This window comes from Anser brachyrhynchus, assembly GCF_964034855.1.
Source record: "Anser brachyrhynchus genome assembly, chromosome: 16".
In the NCBI taxonomy this organism is placed as follows: Eukaryota; Metazoa; Chordata; class Aves; order Anseriformes; family Anatidae; genus Anser; species Anser brachyrhynchus.
In genome coordinates, this window is record NC_137734.1 from 12295871 (window position 1) to 12311199 (window position 15329).

The 15329-nt window shown below is 38.9% G+C and overlaps 1 protein-coding gene across 10 annotated transcripts in view; it reads left to right on the forward strand.

The window, feature by feature from the left end:
- PTPRT (protein tyrosine phosphatase receptor type T) overlaps positions 1-15329 on the forward strand; it is a 582374-nt gene that overhangs the window by 223283 nt on the left and 343762 nt on the right. The window lies entirely within an intron of this gene.

Below are 15329 nucleotides of genomic sequence, written 5' to 3' on the forward strand. Positions count from 1 at the left end.
AAGTCTGGGTTTTTGGAAACACATTTGCGTAGATCCTAAAAGATAGACTTCATGAAGGAGCCAGTACCTGGACATACTGTTTGACTGGATGTTGCTGAAAAATTGTTTGTGGGCTGGAGGTGCAGTGCTAGGGATAGGCTGCTTAGATCTAACACTCAGGTTTTATAATATTACCATAAAAATATTAGATTGCTACAGAAGAATTGTGTTAAATGTGCAAGGGTGGGACTAACCTGGGTATTATTAGCTTTTTGTATACTTTTCTACTATATCAGACTGGTGCTGGACTAGCTAAAGGTGTAAAGGATAATTCTTGAGATTTTTTACACTGATGCTCCCAACATAAAGGAATGTGCTAACATAGGCAATGAAACACAGTTGGAGGAGGATAAATTAATCAGGCTGGAGGAATTAGGACTTTGAAATGTGGTGAAATAGAAATGGGATGTAATTTAGTATCGCAGTGTGTAAGGTCATGCATCTTGGGATTAATTAGTTTTTTGCTTTAGGATGGAAAATCAGTGGAAAGTGACAAGAAGCTGTTGGAGCATTCATAAGAGGCGATTGAGGTGAGTCAGAGAGATTTGCTCCTGAAATAGGGAATGTGATTGTGTAAGGTGATAGATAAAGATATTTAGATCAAAAACAACTTAATCTGGAGTATTCCGTACAACTCAGGTACTCCTTTAGAAGAAAGATTGAGTATGTTACAGGTGCAAAGAAGGGCTATAATGATGATTAAGCCAAGAGAACAGAGGCTAGGAGGTACTACTTATGGAAATACAGAAAGAAAAGGAAAATCACTGAATGCTCTGAACACTCCAGATTAATCCTTTTTCTAATGGGCCAGCCCTTCACTGACCAGTCTCCAAGTTATGTGCTTAGTTACACATCCAGAATCATCGCCACAGCACTTTGACTTTCAGAAGAAAAAATACAAGGTAGAAAAAGGCCCAAGGACAAGAGACAGTGGTTTGCCTGTGTTGGTGCCTTCCATGGGCTAAGACAACTCAGTATCTTACTTTCTGTCGTTGTGTAGGTACACATAAACTTGTTTGTTGCATCCCCAGCTCTCGTGTTCAGCAGAGAACAGTCTGTTGCAGGTTTGAGCATAACATCCTCACAACTGTGGTTTTAGATAAGTCTTTTCTTTTAGACAAGTCTTTCTCTGGAAACCTCACTCTTGGTCAGTCTGAGAATTTCTGTTAAAGTGAAACTGGTTTGTACGTATTTTCTTCTTTTCAGTTCTGCTTTATTCTGTCCTCATAATGGTGTCCTCTGGCCAGCCTGAAAAAGCCATGCTAAGATGGTCTCTGGTGACAGTGACAAGAAAATGAGATGTTACTAGTGGATGACATGCCATTGGTCGTAGTTCTCTTGAGTATACCTTGCTCTTTTCTTCCTCAATGAGTGTTAGGTAAAAAGATAATCAGATAATTGGGCTGGATTATCTGCTGATAGATGGTGCAATTTTTATTTCTGGCAAACGGCTCAAACAATATAATCTTGTAGGCCTTCGTAACTTGCTGCCATCGTGTGTACAGTGTTCCCAGTGGGTGCTGTCAACTCTTAAGGGAAAGAAAAAGTCACTTTGTAGTAGGTCTTGTTTCCATTTTCTTGTTTTCGGAGTTGAGTGTAATCAAATTCACTCAATGCTCATGATAACATTCCATTAAGGAAATGTGTCCATTAGCTCTACGTGTATGAGAAATCTCACTGCAAAGATTGCATTGAGCTGCTGCGATTCTGTGAGGAGTGGCATCACTGAAGTTGGGACAGTGTTTTTAGAAGTCAGTGACATAATAAAAAGTCAGGTCAAATATGTTCAGTAAAGTCAATGTTCCCACCTGGTCTCCAGTTGAATGCAGATGATTTATGGACGTATAATCTCTCTGAGGAAAAAACAGGATTGGAAAGGGGAACGATTTCATTAAAGACAAAACCAGAACTACGCAGCTCTATCTGGTATAATCTTTAAATTTGAAACCAAGTCCCTTCACCTTGATTCTTTTTATTCTTTATGCTAATAAAATTATAACTGCTAGTTAAATATTGCTTTTTAAAGTCCATATTAATTGTAGTCACAGTTCTGGGAAATTCTATTAGTTTCTGCCACAGATGAGTGTTTTCAGATGTAGTTAAATAACATCTTTATTCCAGCTGGGATCTCATTGTCAGGTTTCTATTCATTAGCTAATCTTAAAATAGCCTTAAACTGCTAGAACTGCTGCAATACAGTCAAGTATACCATTTTTTTTCTTCCTGTGAGACGGTTCTTTAGAAGGTAGGGAAAAAACCCTGTAGGCTGATATCCTAGTGAGAAGTCTGTCTTGTCCCTAAGTGCAGAATGGGATATAAAACAGTTATGCCTCTTGGGTACAGCCCGACGAATACTGTCACCTGCATGGGAAAACAGTACATCGTAATCCCTTTCTCATCACTGGAGTGCCAGTTCAGCACACGAGGCAAATGCCATCTCTGCAAAGACAGTGTCAGTGTCCTGTGCTAGGATGGCTTTGTGTAAGGGCAGAAACAGCCCCCTCTCTGTTTCTAACTATCCTCAGGAAAGTAGTTGCCAGAAGCTGTCAGAGGATGGTTAAGCTGCAGAAGTCATCACAAGTGCTTGCAGATTCCCAAAGTTTGTGTAGGTTATGAAAATGATCAGCGGATTTGTTGAAAAAGAGCAACTGGTGTGACCGAGGCGGCTTTTGAGGCTGGGAAGGTGTTTCAGGGAAGAGTCACTGTGTGCTTGTCCTGCTCTTGCATCTTTCCCAAGTGACATCTAGCACTTGTCTGACCTTTGGTCTGACGGGCTTTCATCTTTCTTTTGCTTTTAAGTTGTGCAAAATGCTTTACTGTCTTTTCCTTCTGCCTGTCTCAGATATGTGCTGGTCAGGTGTTGATGATGCGACCCTAGGGTAAAAAAGAAGGTCTGACGCCAAACTTGTTCGCGTAGGCTACAAAGTGCATGCATAACAAATGGCGATACCTGACTAGATTGCTTTATTTTTGTCATTACCATACTTTAGGCAATGTGCTAAAGATTGCATGTGAAGTCCTAAAGATTTTAGGTTCCCTCAGCTTAAGAGAAGGATCATACGGAAAACACTGAGAAAGCATTACCTTAATTTAACTTTTATTTTTGGCAGTAGTGCCTAATGTGGGGTTATTAACTGAAGTATCAATACAGTTACAGTATGGTTCTAATTGGATAGGTATACTTAATACCAATTCACTTGATCAGAAACTGAATCTAATTTCTGAATTAATATTACAATTGTAATGTTGTGCATCATATATTTAATGAATCAGTTTCTTGCACAATTATTTTAAAATTACAATGACCTGTATAAAGACGTTATTGAAGAACACTGAGTTTATTAGAAATTTTACTCTCAATTTTAACTATGCAGCTGAAATCTTTAGGATGACACTTATTGTAATGTCTGCCTCTGAGTATCTGCACTTTCACCTGGGGACACTGGGAATGCATTACATTTTAATGAACTTGCCTGTGCCAGCTTCTGGTGAAGCTACTGTACGCAGCTATACTCATAAATACCCTTCCCTGTACCAAAATCAAGTGGGAGAGGTATTTTATAGGGCTTGATGGGGATGCAGATAGAACAATATCATACACAAGCTGTTTGTCTAATCTACAGAGACAGTGTCTTTCAGCTCCTAGCGTAAAGAGAAATCTTTTAAGCAAAGGAATTATTTTCTTAAACTAATGCTAAGACCTTATTTCCAGAAGTAGATTCCATCAAATGAGGTTTTTGTACATCCGAATTGCACCTGTGAGCCTAGACTATTTCAGTGTAGGGACAGCAATAGGAAGGTTGGCTACAAAACTTTTGGAGTGTTTTGTGTTACATCTTATGTAGAAGGTGTTATAAAATCCTTGAAGGATACTAAAAGGAAATATCAGCATATTGTCAGTTAAATGCTATTTCAAACCATGTTTTAAACTTAAATTTTTAGAACCTGGTTTTAACCGGGCTGTCTCAGCTGCACCAAGTCCGATTGCTCTGCAGTGTGATGCGTGTGTTGTACCTGTGTGTACTTGAGATAAAAAGCTCAGAGTACCTGATTCATGTCTCAAATCAGTGAAATGAGGATTAAATTATGACTGAAATTACAGTTTATATGACAGAAAAGGGTTTTGTGTTAGAATTTGGTCATTCAGTATCCTGAGAAATGATTGCGTTTAGATTCTTCCGTATAGTGCCTTTTCTGTCTTAGGAAGAAATGCTTTAAGCACTTGATGCTTCCTGACCAGGTTCAAACTTGACGATATTTAAAAGGAAATAAAACTGGAGAATTCAGAAAATCCTTCTTTATAGATCAAATACATATTAAATGGAAACTAAATTTCAGCCTCAAACTGGATAAGATACATCCCAGAGACAAGAAAAAGCCCTTAAATGATGCCATACAAATTCTGTTGCTCTAAGTGTGATACCAGTCGAGTTTTATATAATAAGGGTAGCACAGCCTGAACCCATTTCGAAATGAAATGCGTAGTGAACTTAAAACATTAAAAATTAGCCTATTTGTACAGTTTTCAGTCTGAGCAGATAGTATTGAACTGCTCACAACCTCTTCTTAGCAAATAACTTCCCCCCCATCAGAGGATGGAGGCAAGGTGCCTTGTACTCCCCTGGTGGAACAGCCCCAGCGAAACATGGCTGATGGGCGTTTTTTTTTGAGATTATCTGTGATTTGTTGCTGGTTGCAGCTGGCTGAGGGTGCTTCAGAACAACACGGAGTGGTGAGATGTGCTGTGATGGCCTACTTTTTAACAAAATATGGGCTGTTTTAGAGAACTGCATTTGTGTTAATGCCCTTAATTTTCTCTCCTTTCCCCTGCTGTCCTTCTCTAATACGGAGTTTAGAACACAGCAGCTGCGGCTCTGCTAAATGCATGTTCTGGGTCAGATCTTGTAAGTGGAAGATTCATAGCTGTAATTAGAGAGGCACTTTTGCATGTATGCTCACATACCGTAGTAGGAAATTTGGTTAAACAGAAAAGGAACTCCATGTATTTTCAAGAACTCACATGTGCTGTTAGGCAGGGATCTATTTATTCTTGGCACGTATCTATGTTTTGCTCCTTGCACAAAAAAAAAAAGTTTGCACAGAGGACTCTGGAGGCTCAAATAAGTAAATCTTCCCATCATCCCCATGTTTACAATGTGCTACAGAGGACAACAAGGCTTCTGGTGCGCTCTGCCCCACTTTACTGTGATTCTGAAAAACATCCTGGATATTGCAATGCAAGTGGTACACTCGAGAGCATCAAGGGAGAAAATGTGTGAAAAATAGAGAATAAATGGACTTAAAACTTAAGAAAACAATAGTAAAAATCACTTAACAGGTTATTAAAATTTGAATCTAGCCGATCATTACTGTCTCAGTCATCAGTCAGCTGACCAAACTTCGCAAGGTCTCCTGCATAGTCTAGCATTTGACATCCTGCCCCCTAGTCTGACTCCAAGGCACCTGAAAACAGAGCAGCTGGCTAGCCACTGTTATTTCAGGGGTTGACTTGCTCCTGACACATTGAATGAAGATCATGATTTAACTGAAAACAGTTTAAAATGCGGATCTCCAAATATCCTTGACACTGCACTTCATTTGTAATTTGAAACAGTAACTGCCAGCAACGAGGTATTTTGTGAACCTCAGTCTGAAGAATCTACAAACTTGTACCTGTAAAAAATTGTTAGACTTCAGTAAAAGTTATTTCTGCAGCCAGACACTGGGAATAGCTTCCCGTAAGCATGAGATTAAATTCAACAAGATAGGTCAGTTGTGGCACTCATTGCAAGTTAGTACCGTTGCGTTAGCCAATGAGATTTTATTGGGTGACTCAGTAACAGATGGTATGCATTTTTAGATATATTTCTGATATTTGACCAGTGCACAGTTGAGCTAGTACATATTAAGTATGCTAGGTCAAATTTCAAGGAGCAATCTTTGGAGATCCGTACAACGCTAGAGATTAAAGTGCATGTGTTCTTCCGATGCAATTTTAACAAAATCAGTGTTGATCAACAAGAATCAATCCACCACAGTATTCTACAAGAAAACTTTTAAACTGTTGGCATTTTTTTGAATCACTTAGATTACGGATTGTGTGTACACACCTTCTTGTCCTTATGCATACTGTAGGTAGTTTTCTGTGGGTGCAAAAGTGAGGTGTGGTCCCTAGATTATGGTAGGTGTTAGCGGGGTTTAGCTTTGCTAATGTTTTAGTGAAGCTTCAGAGAATGCTTTACAGAAGCTTTTGCAGACTTAACGATGAGAACTACCAAAGAGAAGAGGTGACTTTTCCTGAAGTTGAGTGTTATTTTAATTTACTTCATTTGGGAAGAGCATTGAGCTAATGGAATGCTTCTGAAAATGTCAGTCTGATAAGTGCTTAATTTCATCTCTAAAATGATAAAAATCTATTCTAGTTACCTCTGATTGCAACCAGATAGTGTTTAATTGTATGCCTTGTTCACTGGTTTGGCAATAAACCAGACTTCCTACCCTAATTTAATCTACTCTTTTCATGATTTCTAGCCATGTTGTTTTCAAAAAAAGCATCTCTGCTACAAGGAGACTCTCCTCCAAAACAGGGGCCCTGGGAGCACTACCGGGATGGTAGCACACAGAAGGGAGAAAGGTAACACTTAGAGAAGCGCTTGGAGTCCCTGAAATTCTATCTCTTTAGACAGTATTTCATTCATCACCAAGCATAATATGAGTCAGTCAATGACAACTTCTTGCCTAAAGTTCAAACACGTTAATATGAAGTTTGAAGAAAAAAAAAAAAGCTTATTAAGAAAGGTAGGCTTCCTAATAGAATAAATCCTAATAGAATAAATTAGAGAGTGCTATCTTCAGACAGCTTTTTTGCTGCCATGGTGGATGGCAAAAGTCAAATAGATACGTAATTTAAATGACTCTGTAGCTTGAATAGGTATTCTGTGTGACATTTTGTAAATGCTGAAATGAAGGCAGTGAATAGTGTTCTGACTGATCAAGACTCCAGTGCAATAGCTGAAGTAGAATTTGGTCAAAATGTACCATAAATACAACGTTGGGTAACTCTGTTTTAGATATACTGAATAATTACACCCAGGAGTTTTCAGATGCTGGAAGGACTAAGCAATGTGGTTTTTTTTTTTTTTTTTCTCTCCAGGAACAATGAATATCCACAAATGTGGTTTGTTTTTTTTTTTACTGACAAATATGTCTAAGCACAACTTCAGCAAACATAGGTAATCATTTTGGAATACAAAGCAGCGTTATTTTAGGAGGAAAAAAGGTCCTGTAACTTTAAAAACAAAACAAAAACAGAAATTGAAGCAAAGTAAAGGTTATGTTATATTTAGGCTACAAAAATAAAGGCAAGTAGGTGCTATGAATTTGCATTTTAAAAAAGGATTCTTAATTTCATCATACTGTGAGTAAAGCAGGAGCCTGCTTCAAGTGTGGAAAGCTACTTGACTAATGAATTAAGAAGATATGATTAGCTGGAAGTATAACAAAAGTCATTAGGCAACTTCTATTTAAGCATCTTGCATGATTTTGAAAACCTGTGTTAATTTTGCAAGTTTAATTACATGGGAATAAGGAAGTCTTCGTGTAAGTAAATCTGTTTCAGCAGACTGAAACTAAGAATTTGCAAAGCTAGCACTGCACTGGGTTAGCTGACTTGGTTCTGTAGCTTAAAACCAAAAAAATACTGATAAGCTTATAGGTATGTATATACTTCAATAGACCAACAATGTTAAATGATTGAGCTATTGAAGTACTGACAGCTAAGTGGTCAGAAGCAAAAATGATATTCTTGGTGTTAAACAAAGGACGCATTCTGGCAAGTGAAGTTAGATGAGTCATCCTTGATTTGGAGGTATCAATTTAAACAAATGACATTTAGTGTTGTACTCCTAGGATACGTTAAAGTGATTTCACTTGTCTTTGGTGGATTATGAGGTGCAGAATTAATAATGAATGTATGAGCTGGTCTAGGGCTCAAATTATGAGACATGTGGGCAAGCTTTTTCAAAGAGCAGCCTATAATAATGAAGTTAAGAATGAAAGCTTAGCCTAACCTGACAAGTCCAGAAAATGCAGCTTAAATGCTTGTTCGATATATAACAGGATCCTAGCCACAGTGCTTATTTTGCAGCAGAGTGGTTCCATGGGATCAGGATGATAACTGAGAAGGTTTGTCAGACTTTATTCTACATTCGAGGCCAATAATTTCTTTGGAGTAGCGCTGGTAAAATAAAATAAAAAATAAAAAATAAAAAATAAAAAAAAAACTACTACTGGGAGGATGCTTTGTCTTTAGGTGTTTCCTAGACTATGCTGCAACTATTCAGTCTGTTTCTTTCATAACACCGAGCTATTATTATTGGTGAGGTTAATCATGAAAGACCCTAGGTGGCCTCTTACACAGCATCAGCAATATTGGGTTCATAGCAAGGGGTTTCTATGTGAGGAACATCCGCACAGTGTTTGTATCTAGGCACGTGTTTTGTGTGACTGTAAACTGTGCTCATAAGCTACAAATCTACTCCCATGCACTTTGAAATAATATTAAACTTGAACAGAAAGCAATTTCGTGGCAAATAAATTTGGAAAAAACTTTCAAAAAACATATATCCTTAGTACTGTAGTCTTTCTTAATAGGTTGATGGTGCTTGAAAGCACTGATGCAAAAAATTCCAATCTTGAGTCTACTTTAGAACCACTAGAGATTCAAGTTGAAATGAAATGCTTTTCTAAGATGCATTCATTTTTTTTAATGGCTATCTTGATTTAAAAAATAAATAAAACCTATATATACATATATATTAATCCCAAAATGAAGTTATTTTCATCATTGCAGTAAAACACACATTTCCCCACCTGCTCCCCCATCTGAAAGATCAGATTGCTGTGAGACAGACCATGCAAAATAAATGAAATTGAGTTAAATCCAACAAGAATGATCCATACCTAAGCAAGGTAGTTGTTAATAACTTACAGGAGTAGCACCTTCTAGAGTAGATAAAACCACCTTTGCTTATAAAATCAAATAACTATGTATTAAAAGAAATATGGAAAGAAAAGAAATGGAACTGTGCAGTGGCAGATGAATCATCCCTTAACAATGAGGACTGATAGGTGCAGTGGGGAGCCAACAAAAGTCATTGTACTTGCAGCAGAAACTAAAGGAATGTGTTTGAGGCACTGGAGAAATCACTGATGTTTACTTATAAAACCCAGAACATCTGGATACCTTGAGAGACGCACTTCTGTGAGCACCAGAGGTAGAGAAGCTTGGTTTTCAGTGGATTTGTGTTTCATGGTTGAGTGACTTACCTGAATTTCTGCTAGGTATGAACTCAGTTCTTGACAAAAGTATTGACATAAGAAAAGAGGTTATAAGCTCCAATGTAAAGCATTTGTACCATATTATACGCTGGGGAATCTATTCCTTAATTTCTCCTGGTGGAGATCCTCTGGTTACTGAGGTATAAGACCTGATCAGAGCTTTCCCTGCAGTTTAAGGAGTCATAGCATCTTATTTTTGCAGAGACTGTTTTCTTTGAAAACCTGGGAATACAAAATAAGTGTAGTTTAATAAAATCATGAGATATTGATTGAAATTGGCCAGTTGCATCAGCAGATTGATAACATGGTGGCAGAAGGATGATGTTCTGACAAATGAGATACTAAGTTACTGTTGGCCTTTCTGAAATTTCTCTTCCTGTACTATGCAGGTACCTAAGAATATGCAAAGCATATCGCTTCCAGGCTGTTACATTTGAAACTAAAGTTATCTCAAGTGACAAGTGCCCTCTGCCAGTCCCTCAATACGTGTCTTCCTCTTCGGCATGATGCCTGTTGAGAGCTGAAGTCACTGAACAGTGCTCATTAGAAATAGATCTGGTCTGCAGAAATTGGATTGGATTTCTGGTTCGGGTTAGCCTTTTTGGTTACATGTATGTATATGTCTGATGTCATCTGTCTTAATTTTTCTGGGCAGAGTAAAAGACACATAAAACACTAATCCCTCTGGGGGAGGAAACCTCAATATCCCTTGAAAAGATTTATCCCATCTTAAATGAAGTGACTCAGAACAAGCACTACATGCACATTTCTATTCTCCTTTCCTTCCCACCCCCATAATAATATATAATAAAGTTTTCAAGGATATACTGTGTGAAGTCTGCAGTCTGAAAAAGGTTATAAATGGATTTTTGAGATAAATCCCATAGAAGAAGTAGTTATCCTAATCAGCCAAATGCATCTCTTCCAGTGTTGTAAACAAAAATGTTGTTGGAATAGACAAGCATGAATTATCTAAGTGATATTTTAATTTCTGGAACTCTACAATTCATAAGCACTACCTCATCATGAGAGCACTTGTTTCTTCCTGTGCTCTTCATATTTTGTGAGGCTAACATGGTCTGTACTAAAGGACTAAATTTCAATTGAGTTTCAAAAGTGATGTTCCAGAGAAAAGCCTTGGTTGGAATTATGTATGCTTTCACAATTTCTACTTTCTTACTATTTTTTTTAATAAGGGAGAAAGCTAACAATTTGTGCCTCAGAAGAAAGATCTGGAGGAGGACAAATGAGATGGTTGAGATTCTTGCTCTCTGCTTTCCTCCCCACCATGGCAATGCCGTAAATGCTTGATCAAACTGCCTGATGCTGTTGTTGCCTGTGTGTATCTAGAAACACAGGATAACCAATGAGGTTTCTCCCATCAGTATGTTTCTTTATCCCTTTTTAGAAGTGTTGTTTTTTAATCTGGTGAGTCCGTGAGAGTTTGACATTGGATGACTTTATAAAACATTCTACTAATTGGATTTGTTAAAATAAATAAATCAAACACTAATTGGAACATGCCCTGCCATTATTTTTGCTTACTGAATTAGATATAATGGCGTGAAGTCCTTTTTATCATATTTGTGCACTTATTTAAACACCCCCCTGGCACACAGTTCTGCAAATTCAATTATATATTCAAAGGAGGCATTCAATTTATGCAAGGCTGGTTTACATTTAATCCAGGGGCAAGATTCAGTAACTGATGATAGGTCTGCTCAAGATTAATTAGCATCACTCAGATGAGCAGTGGCATTGTTACAGGCCTGCAGTGTAGAACAAGGGATATTTTATCCTTCCTGTGTGAGCTGTTATTTGCTTCAATATGACCCTTTTCAGGAAGGGAAGGACTTCATTCCTGTTTAGGTTTCATTTTGTGAAAAGAGGAGGTCAATACCACATGCATTATCTAACAGTATCAGTCTCATTTCAATTTCCTTTTCTTTTGCCCTACCTAGCAGCTGCATTTTTCACTGATAATTTTTAGCTGATCAGTGGAAAGATTCCAGTTTGCTTCCTGAAATCCCCAGTCCCATTAACAGTTAATGAAGACGTAGAACCCCCTTTTGGTTCATGTGCAAATGTTTTACTTTTCCTACAAGCTGCTGTGTGATGCTGGGGCTAGAACTGTGACATGCAAACTTGGTATCTAAATTCACTGCATGGTATCTTTTTCTCTCAATTTGTGGATTATTTTTTTCAGTTAGTGAATAACCCTGTTCTGCTGCCAAGTGCTTGTATTTGTGATGGATAGTTTTGTATTAAGATGGACCTTCCCCCCCCCCCCCCCCATGTTCCTGTAGCTCTTTAGTATCCATGTAGGTGATACCTTAGGACATGCTAAATATTAAGCTTACGCTGCAGTCAGTGAAAATAATACATCTGTTAGTTTTAGCCTGCTGTGCCGTTTTGGCGTCACAGTCCATACTTAAGAGGACATTTAAAGACTATAATTAAATTTCTAGTTTAAACTGAAATTCATTAGTGGGGAGTAATTGAATTTCCAAGGATCTTGCAGCTAGATGCTTGTGTAGTAGAGTGGATCGCTCGATCTCATCGGGTTAGTGTGAGGAGCGCCTGTGCAAGCGCAGTCACATCAAATGCACCTTTACCCTGTGTTTCCTCACTGTCTTGCTCGGGAGCTCATTGTCCTGAACACACACTTGAACATAAGGGTACTTTTCAACTACCAGGTCAACAATATTCCACAGCGTAGGTGAGAGGCTTTTCCTCAATCTCTCCCTTCTCCTCCCAGGCTACCTTCCCCACACAGGGCCCAGAACATGGGGCAGGGCCGGCCCAGGTGTGGCTGCGGCCAGGGGCAGCCTGCAGGTCCCCCAGCCTGCCCAACCCTGCTTCAGGGAAGTGTGGGGGAACAGTCCTGCCTGACTTGGAGGCTAGATTTACAGTTTAAAGGGGAGCTTTGTGTTTTAAAGAGCTGCACTGGGTGCCTGGATATGGGTGCTGGCAGCGGGGCCTGCAGGGGGGGGCTCCCTGAGGAGGGGCCACTCTGAGGAGAGTGAGCTCACGGCAGCGCGCCAAGTGCTGAGGGGGACTGGGGAAGTGGTGTCGGAGGGGTCTTCTGAGGTGAATCTTGAATTTCTGAGGTGAATCTTGAATTTCTGAGGTGAATCTTGAATTTCTGAGGTAAGGTTGGGGTGGGATTTTAAAGCTGCTTTTCTGACTGTGACTCAGTTGTCTGTAGCTGTAATGCAGTGTCTGTCTTCTGTGAAGATGAGGCTAAGACCTGCAGTATGTTTGTTTTGCGGATGTGAACAAAACCCATGCTATTAGGGTAACCTGATATTATGCCGTATTTCAGATGTTGTGATTCTTTCCCTGCACATTCTGAAGTTATTCCTTTTTAATAACACAAAGTATACTGTATTCAACAGTGCTAACAGAGGAGTTGCTGACTCTTTTTGCTCATGAGTTAACATGGCTTTGGGTCCAAGCTCGGTCCCTCTTTACATTCTCCTCTCTTTTGACACACCTGGCAAAAGGTGGACAGACCCTTTCCTCTTGCTGAGCTCTAAGAGTTCAGCCTTCCTATGCTCGCTGTGCAACCAGTCTGCTTTTCCAAGCCTATAAAATTGACTTGAGTTTTTTCTCCCTGTTCTCATTTCCTGCAAATTCATCTCTCCAAATTCCAATTCTGTTGCTTCTAGTAAATTAATCCTTCTGGCTTATTGCCTTGTCACTTTGCATTTGGCAGTTCCTCTGCTAACTTTTCTTTCTTTAAAAATGTAGCTTGTCTTGTTGTTACTTTTAAGGCTCTCCATGGTCTATCCTTTTCATTCTTATCCAGTCTTACTACAAGGTTAGCCATGAGTTTCAGACAAGATGCTTTCAAACTTCCTAAAGTGTCATCTCTTATCAGTGGCAACTCCCAATAAACTTCTAGAAGCTCTCACTGTATCCCTTTTCAGTTCGTTCTCCGACTTCACCTACCTCTGCATGTATAAAACAACCTCTTCTGCTGATTGTATCAAAATCTCTGCAAAATCTCTCTTAAAGACTCCTACCCCATATTTTGTTGTTGTCTTATTTTGCTTCTGGGACTTTATAGCATCACCTGTGCAATTTTCTGTGAACATGAGTCCTTGTACAATTGTTGGGCATGATCAGAGTATTTGTTTACAGACCCTTCGAAGTAATAGCTGAGAGACAGTGCCATTTATTGTACGCTGTAGTATACTGAACAGAGGTTGTGTGTAAATGGAATATGTCTGAAGTCCTGTTATTAAAGTGAATCTATCAAAACTAGAATGCCTGACGTGCAGACTGAGAGCAGAGTATTTGATATCATCTTTTGTACCTGCTCACTGTGAAAAAGGTGATTTTCAGTTGTCGCATATTCCTCACAGGTGATCCAGAACACCTGTTTTCCCTTAGACATTTTCGTAAGCATATTTAACATTAAACTTGAACTTTTTCACCTAAATTAAATTAAAACTGGGGAAACAGCTGAAGTGTAATCCTCACTTTGACAGCTGGGAAAGCTTCACAAGTATGGTAAATTTAAAGCAAAAATTAATCTGTAAAAAAAATAAAATGCAAGGGCTGATGAAACAGGCAAGGTTGCAAGGGTCATAGAATCTGTCATCAGACCTATTTGTATTAAAATTACACAATATATTAATTTTTTCTTTTAAGAGAAGTTACATCTTTAAACTTATCTTTAGCAACATGGTATTTTTTTGGGGGGGGGCATTGGATACTCTATCCATCAAATTCTTTGAGTGTATACTTAAATAGAAATAGTTTGTGTGAAGTTTTGTAGAAACTTAGAAATCCAGTTGCAGTCGGAGTACACATTAAGTCCTTTAATGGAGTAGGGATTTAGTAAATATTAATGATTTGGAATGATTTGGGTTTGTCATTTATGAGGAATTCCATAGGAACTGAGACAGGTTTGGGCTTTCTTGAGAGCTAGAGAGGAGAAAATATAGGTGAAAACAAAATTATGCCTAAATGTCCCCTCTGTTGGATAACTGTTATTGAACAGAAACCACAGATCTCTTATGTACTTACAGTCTATTGTGTATGTGTAGGCAGTGCAGCCTGTGGGAAGGAGGAAAGAGTCAGGAACATCTCTGTGTATGTAACTCTGATTAGCGTCAAGAGCAATCGGCAGTTTGGCTGGCAAAGCAAGTTAGTGTAGCCCTGAGCGTTGCTCAGTCCTTGCAGCTCCAGAGGTGTTAGGATGTGTCCAGTTGACTTTGCGCTATTAGTAACTGCAGAGAAATTTCTCCTTGCTTCTCTAAGAGGGAAAGCCAAAGCAGGAGAGAGACACCGTTGGTGTGATTAAGGTCGAAACTCAAGGACCCAGTCTACCTGATCTAATGGATCCGGTACTGCAATATGTTTGGCAAACTGAGTTGGGTGGATATGAAGAATGTACCTGATGGAAGGGAGGTTCAGCAGAGTAGGAGTACCCTACTCAGGACTAAACTAGTTTGATTTGCCTGCCTGAGAAACAAGTTTTGAAGTCTGTGTAGGAATACAAAATTTTGTTCCACTGTTAATGTGTTTCTCTTGATCCTCAAGTATTCAGACAGCTCTTGGATGACAGTTAACCACTTCTTCCAAGTTATTTCAGGAATTGCAGAGGAAAGATCAGTTAGCAGTCTGGAAGGTGTGAATGCTCATTCCCATCCACTTCTTGTTATTCTCCTGTGTAGAAAAATTAAAGGCTTGCACTCAAAAATGCTGACCTGGGAGACCTGGAGGAGCAGTTGTATGTCACATAAAGCTTCACGTTACTTAGCATGAGAGTTAGCAGAAAGGAAGGTTGCCTTTTCTGTAGGTGGAACCCAGCCTTGTGAAATTCAAGGCTTAAAAGTGAAATGAAGTGAGGATTCCCTGTGGGAACAGTGTTACTATGCTTGTCTTTGCCACTTGGGTTCTTTCTTCCTCTCATTTTGAATATCTGACATGGAAAATTT